We start from the raw sequence: 6,938 nt of genomic DNA, 5'->3' as shown, positions 1-6,938 counted from the left end.
GGAGGGGGGGGAGGGGAGGAGGGCGGGAGGAAGAAGGGATCGCAGCCCCGCGGGGAGGTGGGGGCCCAGGAGTGTCCGCCCGGCCGAGCCAGCCAGCCAGCCAGCCCCCAGCTCGAGGGGCGGGGAGGGGGCCGGCCCAGGACCGCCCCGCGGGGGAGCCGGCAGGCAGCCGCGCCAGGCGGCAGGCAGCCGCGCCAGGCGGCCGCCCTGTGTCACCTGTTACTGGGGAGAGCGCCCAGGTGCGGGGGAGGAGCTGCCCGCACAGACGGACAGTCTGACGAACTGACTGCGGCTGCGGGGGGTGGGGCTGGGGGCTGCTCCCTCCTTCCTTCCAGCCCGCCGGCTCCAAGGAACTTCCCGACCCAACTTTTCTCCGGGGCTCCGCTGGTGGTTTATAAGGCTCGCTCCCCGTGCATACTTCCGCCTGGGGCAGGGAGGGTCGGAGTGTTACAGATCCAGACTCGACCTTAGAAGTCTGCTAGCACCGCCCCCCATTTTACAGATCAGGAAAGTGAGGCCAGAAAGTGACTTACCTAAGACCACACCGGTAGTAAGCAACAGAAGTCGCATTTGAACCCAGGTCCTCTGATGTTACAAACGCTTTCTGTGGTACCACACTGCTTCATCATTATAGCAAGAGCTGCGAGGGTCCTTAGAGATCAAGTTTTACTTCTGGGGAAACTAAGGCCCGGGGGGGGGGGGACAACACAAAAAGGCTATGGCAGAGCTGAAACTCAGATCACAGAATTTAGAGGGGACAGACACCTTAGCGATTCATTTTACATAAGAGGAAACTGACACTCGGCAAGGGAAAGAAGTGATTTAGGATCATAAGACCCAAAGCAGGAAGGGAGCCCCGGGACTGGAAGAAATCTAGCGAAGCCCAGACGCCAGGTGTGCCGCTGTCCCTTAGCTGAGCCTCAGTTTCTTCATCGGTGAAGTAAACGTGTATCTCCTGAGCTACCTACCTCCCAACACAGTTGTGAGGCTCAATGAGGTCTCAGTTCGTGAAGTGCTTTGCAGACCTTAAAGCAGGATTTCAGCATCAGCCGTTTAAATTATTATTTAGTCTCCAGATTTGGGATTCGAACTCGGGTCCTCTGGTGGCTATTATGAGTCACAGGGTCAAAGAATCGTAAATGTGAATTTGGAAGGGACGTGTAGACATTTGGAGGCCAGCCAGTTCAGCCTTCTTTTACAGATTAGCAAACCAAGGTACATGGAAATGAAATGACTGGTCTAAGATCCCACAGGTAGGAAGTAACAGGTCTGGGACATCAGATCCCTGCCTGATAGATGACCTGGAGCCGTGATCTCCAGTGTTCCAGTGGAGGAAGAGGGGCTAGAGAGAGGACCCCCCAGGCTCTGCGGAAGGAGCGCCTCACACCTCGTTAGTTACTTGTCTTCCCGGTTCTGGCCTGAGAGGCAGGTGTGCGGTTCAGGAGAGAGATCGCCCAGCCTCTCATTGGCAGCCCCACCCCCACTGCCATTGGTCAGCCCGATCATTTCCTGCCCCTCCCATCAGAAACAATATAAGGAACTTATTTAATCTCTTTCCTCTTGCAGCTATGGACTTCCAAGGGAGGTCTTTGCAGCCCTCCCAGTCATTCTGCTAAACCCTGTCACAACAACCTACTATTATTAGCCTTAGAGTTTACAAAACTTGGATGTATGATAGCATTTGAAACTGACAGCAAGTCGAACTGGTCACATATTATTATTCCCATTCTTCAGATGAGGAAATCAAGGCTCAAGATTAAGAAAGGTGCCTTATGAATGTCAGTTTGGGTTTGTTTATTAATAACAATAATAATGTTATTTTCCTAAGGTCACACTAGCAAGTCAATGTCAGAACCAAAATTCTAAATCAAGTTTTCCAACCCTTGGAATTCCACCCCCGTTCTTCTGTTCCTCAGTCCCTCTCAGGCACACTGAGGCACAGAGCTATAACAAGCTATTTTTTGAGGTTAGGCATGGAGTAGTTGAAAGTTCACTGACCTTAGGGTCAAAAGACCCAGGTTCCAGTTTCAGGGCTGATAATTACTAGATTTGATGCTGTGGGTAAAGCCTAACTTCTCAGTCTCGAGAACAGGGATAATTAAACCCCTGAATTCTTCACAGGGTTATTCTGAGGAACAAATGATATAGAGCACTTTGCAAACTAGGAGGTCACAGTAGATTTAGGATCTCAGACTGAGAATTTGCAGGGGTGCCAGAGGTTCCCAATCCACCTCTCCCCCAATTCTACAACTGAGTAAACAAGCCCAGAGAGGTTAAGCAATTTGCCCTAGGTCACCCTGTAAACCAGAGCCAGGCTTAATTTCCTGAATGTTGAACCATTCTTGTATCCCTAGTATAAATATAAGTTTGGTTATAGTACATGTTGTCTTTGATAAATTGCTGTATTCTGTTCGACACAATTTTAATCGATATTCATTAATGATAATGGTCAGTAGTTCTGCGATTTATCCTTCCCTGGTTTGGGTATTAGGGCTCTATTTGCTCGTCAAAGGTATCTGATGGGATGCTCTCTTTCCTGATTTTTGAGAATAATTTGTATAGTATTGGTATGATTTGTCTTTGAAAGTTTGATAGAATTTTCCAGAGAATCCACCAGAACCAGGAGTTTTCCTTTGATGGTTCCTTCAAATCTAGCTCCAGGTGTCTTTTCTGACATTGAATTACTTACTGTCTCGAGTTGGTGTTCTATTAGTTTGGGTATTTTATATTTTTAGTCCTCTATTTCTTTTTGTGTTCTCTTTTTTTGTTAGTATATAACTATGCCCGGCAGGTTCAAACTTTTTTTCATTTCTTCTGATTTTGTTGTTTTCACCCTGTTCATTTTTTATTTTGTTGATTTGATTTTCTTCCCTCTCAGAGCCAGACTTTGGACCCAGGTCCTTTGGCTTCAAATGCAGTGTCCTTTCCATTTGTATTATTTGAAGGAGGGGGCCAGGGACTGCATCTGGGGTTTCACAGGTATGAGGAACTTGCAGATGAGAAAACTCCCTTTACCATACCCTCTGTGACTTAACATCTTACAGAGTTGCCTTGAACACTGAGTGGTTTAATGATTCATCCTCAACCATACAGCCATATGGTATGTGTTAAAGGCAGGTCTCAAACCCAGGCCTTGCTCGCTCCAAGCTATCTCTTCATCCACTATGCCACACTGCCTCTAGATATTTATCAATGTAAAGTTTTATTATTTCACATTTTCCCATTACCCTGAAAATAAAATACTTTTTAAAAAAGGAAAATATTGTTCCTTTGTGGGGTTTTTCCAAGTAAATTTGAAGTTAAATAAACTAACTGTGGTATAGAAAAAAAAAAAAACACCAACCCTAGAGTCAGAGGACCTACCTGAGTCTGAAGCCTAGCTCAGTCACACATGTATGACCTTGTGCTAATCATGTCACCTACTTGGGCCTCAGTTTCCTCATCTGTAAAATGGGGAGGGGTGGACTCAGTCCCTCAGAGGGACCTGTGAGGTCCCTTCCAGCTGAGGATCTGGGATCCTAATTTTTCCCTAGACTCTTTTGAGGCCCTCCTCCCCAGTCTAGCTTTCCTCTGCTTTGTTGTAGCCCACTGTGCACACGCAGGATCACATTTTAGCAAGAAACTCCAGCAAGGGGGAGGGAAATAATCCTCCATTGACAATATAGAGGAGGGGAGAGGAGAGGAGAGGTCGTCTTGCCTTTGTCTTGCCACTGGACTCTAAAGATTCTGGAAGAGAGAATGAGGCCGATGACTTTGCCTGACTCTGCTTCACTTAAATCTGGTTTATGCTTGAATCAAAAGACATTATCCATACCATTCTGCCACTTTTATCTACCTCAAAGTCCTGTGGTGGGCAAGCGATGAAGCAGCCAGTGCAGATACGCTGGGAGCTGTAGTCACAATCCTGCAAACATGTGGCTCAGGCCTAGGGTCCCCTTCTTCCTGGACTGAAGCAGCAGTGGGATTCAGCAGCTTCCTGGGTGTCTGAGCAGCCTTTTCAGGACTGCGCTGCTCACCTCCTGGCGTGAGGAAGGGGCTAGAAAAGGTGCCCTAAAATTGTCTGCTTCACCCAACTCTGGCATGCTTGCCACAGCAGGAAGGGATACTACCTTGTAGTTAAAGCCCCAAAAAATACAGAAACTTTTGCAAAGATGATTCCATTCACCATCAGTACATGGAATGTGCACATACTTACGGACAGCACAAAATTCAGTAGACCTGAAAATCAAATAGCTTTTGTTGTGAGAGAACTCAGCAGACGTTGTATCCAGATGAGTGAAACAAGACTGGCAGATAAAGGCCAGCTTACCAAAGTTGGAGCTGGATACACATTTTTCTGGAGTGATCGCATTGATGAAGAGTGTCATGAAGCTGGCACAGATTTTGCTATCAAAACTAATCTAGCCAATAAGCTTGTATGTCTATGTAAATGACAGGATCATGACAATGTGACTGCCACTTGCAGGAAAGTGCCATGCCACCATCATCAATGCATATGCTCCCACCGTGATGAACACTAATGAAGTCAAAGAAAAATGTTATGAAGTCCTGGAGATCCTCGTCATCAATGTGCTGAAACAGGACAAGACAAGCTTTGAATTCTGGATGACTAATGCTAGAGTAGGTTCAGACCACCAGACATGGCAGGGAGTCCTTGGGAGGAATGGAGTTGGAAACAGCAACAGCAGTGGTCACTTACTACTGAAGACTTAAGCATCTCATGACTTTCTCATCACCAACACTGTCTTCCATTTATCTAAATGCAATAAAATTTCATGGATGAAACCTTACAACAAACATTGGCATTTAATAGACTACGTCATTGTAAGGGGACGAGACAGTCAGGATGTGAGAGTGACAAATCAGTGTGTGGTGCAAAGTGCCGGACTGAGCATAGACTTATCCTTTCCAAGCTAAATATTAGCATTCAACAAAAGCTGCGGCCCCAAGACAAGGTGACGACCAGAAGACTTAATGTCAACAGATTAGAGCACTGCTCCGCATGGGAAGTTTGTTGCTAACTTGGAGAGAAAACTGAGCCAACACACTGTTGGTGACCGGAGCAGAAAAGGAGTGGAGCAGAAGAGGAGTGGGCAGCTTTAAGAGATTTGGAGTACAACACTACATTTATTTATCTGGGCCAGAACGCTCAGAAACACCGAGATTAATTTGATGAAAATGATGGGGAAATTCAGAAGCTCTTAAATGAAAAACAAGATCTCCACATAGTTTACCAGCGGGATAGTTCATCTATCTCTGAGAAGATAGCTTTTAACTCCATTAGAAGTAAAGCGCAAGTGAAACTTAGAGAGATGCAGGATTCTTGGCTCAGCAAGAAGGCAGAGGAAATTCAGTTTTACACTAATAACTAATACTTTTATGGGCACTTTTATGATTCCCTGAAGGTTATTTATGGGCCACAGATCTTTGGTGCATCTCAGCTGCTCAGTGCTGATGGAGCCCCATTGATTAGTGATAAAAACATGATCCTAGGGAGATGAGCTGAACACTTCCATGGTGTTCTCAACAGACCATCATCAATCAATGCTGAAGCCATTGACGGTTTACCTCAGGTTGAAGTCGATCCCTCTCTAGCTGAACTTCCAACTGAAGAGGAGGTTTTGAATGCCGTTAGACTCCTTTCATTTGTCAAAACACCTGGTACTGATTCTATTCCAGCTAAGATTTACAAGACAGGGGGTTCACTGCTCATACAAAAGATGATGGAAATTTTCCAGGTTATATGGAAAGAGGAGTTATCCTCCAGGGGTTCAAGGATGCCTCCATTGTCCATCTCTATAAAGATAAAGAGGATAGATTGTCCTGTGATAATCACATTATGGAGTCTCTCTCTTAGTCATGCCAGCAAGATTCTTGCCAGAGTCTTCCGTCACCAGGAACACAGTAATCTACCTGAGAGCTAGTGTGGCTTCAGAAAGGGATAAGAAATGGTTGATATGGTGTTTGCTGACCAACAACTCCAAGAGAAACACCAGGAGCAGAACAGAGGTCTGTACACAACATTTATCAATCTGACCAAAGCCTTTGATACTCTCAGTCATAAGGACTGATGGAAAATTATGTCAGCATTTGGTTGCCCAGAGGAGTTCGTTAGTATTGTACACCAGTTCCATGATGGTGTACTTGTGTGGGTTCTGGATAACGGACAATGCTCTCATGCTTTCCCAGTCACTGATGGAGTGAAGCAGGGTTGGTTACTTGCTCTCATGCTTTTTAGCATATTTTCAGTGATGTTTGTCAGACACATTCAACAAGGGTGAAAACATCAAAGTTAGCTACCACACTGATAGTAAACTATTTAACTTGAAAAGGCTACAAGCCAAGACTAAAGTGGAGGGAGAATTGGTGCTTGGCTTTTTGTTCTCAGATGATTGTGCACTCAATGCAGCCTCTGAGGTTGAGATGCAAGAGTATGGATTGATTCTCTGCTGCTTGTGCTAATTTTAACCTAACGATGAACATCAAAAAAACACAAGTTCTCCACCAGCCCAGCCCCACACCATTCATACATGGAACCACCAGTTACTATAAATGGAGAGATTTTGAATGCTGTGAATAAGTTCGCTTACTTTGGCAATATACTTTCCAGGGATGTACACATAGATGATGAGGTTGACACATGCCTTGCCAGAGCTAGCTCAGTGTTTGAGAGGTTCCAAAGGAAAGTGTGGGAGAGAAAAGGTTTTAGGCTGCCTACCAAACTGAACATCTACAGAGCCATTGTGTTGACCTCATTGTTGTATGCCTGTGAAATCTGCATGGTCTACCGGTGCCATGCCAGGAAACTGAATCACTTCCATTTGAATTGTCCTAGGAAGATTCTGAAGATTACCTGGCAAGATAAGGTACCAGACACTGAGGTCCTTTTTTGAGCTGAACTGCCAAGCATTCAAACTCTACTGCAGAGAGCCCAACTC

This window comes from Vombatus ursinus, unplaced genomic scaffold (genome assembly GCF_900497805.2).
Source record: "Vombatus ursinus unplaced genomic scaffold, bare-nosed wombat genome assembly UNPS02014799.1, whole genome shotgun sequence".
Classification (NCBI taxonomy): domain Eukaryota; kingdom Metazoa; phylum Chordata; class Mammalia; order Diprotodontia; family Vombatidae; genus Vombatus; species Vombatus ursinus.
The sequence above is the reverse complement of the archived record's forward strand: the minus strand, read 5'-3'. Positions refer to the sequence as shown.